The 4,644-nt window shown below is 43.5% G+C and overlaps 1 pseudogene; it reads left to right on the top strand.

Moving 5' to 3' along the window:
• Positions 1-281: 281 nt before the first annotated feature.
• On the top strand, positions 282-834 carry LOC116748087 (annotated as a pseudogene).
• The last annotated feature ends 3,810 nt before the right edge of the window (positions 835-4,644 follow it).

The raw sequence follows: 4,644 nt of genomic DNA on the forward strand, positions 1-4,644 counted from the left end.
GAATACCAATTCGACTGACTGCATATTTCTCATGTGAAACCATGAAGAACAGGAGGGAGTTTCACAATCTTTCAAGTGAAATTCAAGAAAACTTTTTCAAGAAAATTCTTTTCTCTGAGGAAGGCCATGCAAAGAGAATGAAAACACTAGCTACAGTCTGGGAGAAAATATTTGCAAACCACATATCTGACTAAAACTATCTAGAGTATCTAGAATATACAGAGAACTGTCAAAGCTCAAGAGTAGCTTTTCCAGTCAACGGCCTGAGGTGACCTCTAAAAATGGTTCGCTATTCACTTGACCCAGAAAGCCCCACAAAATCATGCAAGTCAAGAGGTTCAAATCTTTGTGTTCACTTTAAGAACACTCGTGAAACTCCCCAGGCCATTAAGGGTATGCATATCTGAAAAGCCGCCAAGTGTCCGAAGGACGTCACTTTAGAAGCAATGTGTGCCATTCCGTCGTTACAGTGGTGGAGTTGGTAGGTGTGCCCAGGCCAGACAGTGGGGCTGGACGCAGGGTTGGTGGCCCAAAAAGAGTGCTGAATTTTTACTGCACATGCTCAAAAATGCAGTGAGTAACACTGAACCTAAGGGCTTAGATGTAGATTCTCTGGTCATTGAGCACATCCAGGTGAACAAAGGCCCCAAGATGCAGCGCAGGACTTATAGAGCTCATGGTCCGATCAACCCATACATGAGGTCTCCCTGCCACATTGAGATGATCCTTACTGAAAAAGAACAGATTGTTCCTAAAGCAGAAGAGGAGGTTGCCCAGAAGAAAAAGACATCCCAGAAGAAACTGAAGAAACAAAAACTTATGGCCCGGGAATAAATGCCGCAAAAAATAAATACAAATAAAAGTAAAAAAACCCCAAAAAGCTCAAGAGTAAAAGTCAAAAAATCCAACTGAAAAAAAAATCGACAAAAGTCAAACAGATATTTCACCAAAGTGGATATATAGAGGGCCAATAAGCACATAAAAAACCATTCAAAACCATTAGCTATCAGGGAAACGCAAATTAAAAGCACAATAAGATACCACTGTACACTTAGTAAAATGGCTAAAATAAAAAATAACAAGAGAAAATTCTGGTGATGATGCCAATAACTGGATCACTCATCTATTGCTCTTAAGAATGTAAAATGGTGCAGCCACTCTGGAAAATGGTTTGGCAGTCCCTTAAAAAATTAAACATGCAACTAACTATCAAATGACCCAGTAATTGCACTCCTAAGTATTTATCGCAGAGAAATGAAAACCCATCTTCACACAAAAATCTGTACAAATATGTTTACAGCAGCTTTATGTGTAAGATCGGAAAACCAGTAGGTAACAGCTCAGATGTTCTTTAATGGGTGAATGGTTATGCAAAGGGTGGTATATCTATATCATGGAACTCAGGAATAAAAAGGAAAAAAATTATTGATATGCACAATACCTGGGTGAATCTCAGGGAATTATGCTGAATGAGAAAAGCCAATTCCCAAAGTTTACATACTGTGTGATTTCACATATATAGCATTCAAGAAATGACAAAATTATAGAAATGGAAAAGAGATTAGTGGTTGCTAGCAGTTAGGGATGGGGGAGGGATGGTGAGAGGGCTGCAGGAGGGTGACGTATGTGGTTATAAAAGAGCAACATGAGGGATCCATCTGGTGTTGGAACCGTGTGTAGTCCTAAGAGTGTTGATGCACACACAACTCACACAAGTGATAAAACTGTACAGAATTTAATATGTATACGCACACGCAAGTGCAGGTGGTGCTGGGGAAATCTGGGTAGAATCGGCATTTTATAGCAGTGTCAATGTCCTGGGTGGTATATTGTACTGTGTTAATGCAGGATGTGATTGTTAGGGGAAGCTGGGCAGGTCATGCAAAAAAAAATCTCTGCTTATTTCTTGCAACTAACTGCATGTGAATCTACAATTATACCAATAATAATTTCCATTAAAAAAAAATCAAGAGTTGCTCAGTCACTTAAGGCTCCATATTCCCCTCTAGCAGCCACCTATTTTTTTAGTTTCCCTGCACAACCAGCTTCTGATTTCTCTGTCTCAACTTCCTCAGCCCCAATCAATTCTCAGTCCACCACAATGGATACTATCACTCCACTGAAATGGCTCTTGCCAAGGTCAACAACGATCTTCTTGTCATTCTATCCCTATCTTTTTCTTTTCTTTTCTTTTTTTTTTTTTTTGCGGTACGCGGGCCTCTCACTGCTGTGGCCTCTCCCGTTGCGGAGCACAGGCTCCGGACGCGCAGGCTCAGCGGCCATGGCTCACGGGCCCAGCCGCTCCGCGGCATACGGGATCTTCCTGAACCGGGGCACGAACCCGCGTCCCCTGCATCGGCAGGCGGACTCTCAACCACTGCGCCACCAGGGAAGCCCTCTATCCCTATCTTACTTGATGTCTCACCCTGCTGACTGCTCCTTCCTTCTAGAAACATTCTTTCCCTCTCCGTCTTCACAGGTCACTCCTCAATCTCCCTTTTGGGCTCCTCTTTCTCTATCTGCCTGTTTCTCTTCCTCCCAGATCATTCAGTAATTAACTTCATCAAGACCTGCAAGGTACTCACCACCTTCTCACAGTTAACCATCTACCCTATGTCTTCAATTCACTCTATCCAAACCTTTGACTCAACAATCCATCACTGTATTCACTCTCTTGCAAACAAGCTTAGCTCACTAATTTCTCTCTCCCTCTATCACATCTGCCTTGCAAAGTCCCAACTTCAGTCAGCTCTCCTCTCTGCCTACTACATCCCTCTATTTTAGCAGCTGAATATTGTCTGCAAAAGAACACAGCAGTGTTGGCAGGTTTCGTTTTAAAATTTAAAAGCCTGATTTTAAATTTCAAATGAGCCCTCTATGTTGCCTGAACATCACACCACTTGCTTTCATGTTCACATTCCTACTGCCAAAACAACGATTTCACAGCTTTCTCTCCCTTCTCAAACCTACAAACAAATCCAACGTCTAACCTTTCGCTCACAGATGATGTTTTAGGCCCACTCAATTGACAAAGGAGCAGCCCTATAGTAAAATGTCCCTGCTTCTCTCTGTGGCTATCTCCTCCACTTGTGCTCAGTGTTCATTGCATCCCCTCTAGCCTTCTAAGGGGTCCCCTTCCTCTCATTATTCCCTCTCTTTCTTGCATCTCAAATTTCTCCCTCTCCCTCTGATCATCTTCAGCAGCAAATGGGCTTGCCTTAGGTATTTGCCATTTTTACAAAAAATTCCTTTTACCCTAAATCTCCATTCCACCTGCCACCTCATTTCTCATCCACTTCACAACAAAATCTCTTGTGTAAGTAGTCTGTAGTCACCATTTTGACTTTACATCTCTCATTTTTTAAAAAATTATTTATTTATTTATGGCTGTGTTGGGTCTTCATTGCTGCACGCGGGCTTTCTCTAGTTGCGGCGAGCGGGGGCCAATCTACTGCGGTGCGTGGGCTTCTCATTGCGGTGGCTTCTCTTGTTGCGGAGCGCAGGCTCTAGGCGCACGGGCTTCAGTAGTTGTGGCACGCGGGCTCAGCAGTTGCGACTCGCGGGTTCTAGAGTGCAGACTCAGTAGTTGTGGCACATGGGCCCAGTTGCTCCGTGGCATGTGGGATCCCCCGGGACCAGGGCTCGAACCCCTGTCCCCTGCATTGGCAGACAGACTCCCAAGCACTGCACCACCAGGGAAGCCCCTACATCTCTCATTTTTTCCTCAACTCTAATCCCAGTTTCTCTCCTCACCACTCACTCTACAGACACTGTTTTTGCAAAAGTTATCAATGACCTTCATGTCATCGAAGTCAGTGGTCTCTTCTCTGCTCTTAATTTACTTGATTCCCAGCAGGACTTGACATATCTGACTATTCCATCCATTCTAAAACCTGTTCTTCCCTTGGCTTCCAGAACGCTGCACTCTCCTGGTTCTATTTCTATCACACTGGCCTCTCTCCCAAACTGTTTTGCAGCCTCCTTTTCTTCTCATCCTAAGTGACCTCATTCAGTCCTATAGCTTTAAATACTGTCTATGTACTGATGACTCCCAGGTTTACATTTCCGCTCATATCCAACTGCCTACTTGACATTGCCATCTGGATGTCTAATAGGCACCTTAAAACTATCACAGGCAAGTGAGGGGCACCGGCTTGGGGTGTGTGTGCCTGGAGCACTCCAGACTCTGGCCACTTTCAGGAATATCTCCGTGGATTCCCAGCCGGGGGTTGGGCCAAAGCTCCTACATTGGGAGCTCCAAGTCTGAAACACTGAATTAACAGAGAATCTCAGACCCCAGGGAATATTCATCAGAGTGAGGTCTCATGGAGGTCCTCATTTCAGCACCAAGACCCAGCTCTACCCAACAGCCTACAAACTCCAGTGTTGGAAGCCTTAGGCCAAATAACCAGTAAGACAGGAACACAATCCCACTCATAATAAATAAATAAATAAATAAGATGGCAAAAAAATATGTCACAGATGAAGGAGCAGGTAAAAACCTATAAGACCAAATAAATGAAGAAGAAATAGGCAATCTCTCTGAAAAAGAATTCAGAGTAATGATAGTAAAGATGATCCACAGTCTTGGAAATAGAATGGAGGCATGGATTGAGAAAATACAAGAAATGTTTAACAAAGATC

The sequence above is a fragment of the Phocoena sinus genome, chromosome X (assembly GCF_008692025.1).
Source record: "Phocoena sinus isolate mPhoSin1 chromosome X, mPhoSin1.pri, whole genome shotgun sequence".
Classification (NCBI taxonomy): Eukaryota; Metazoa; Chordata; class Mammalia; order Artiodactyla; family Phocoenidae; genus Phocoena; species Phocoena sinus.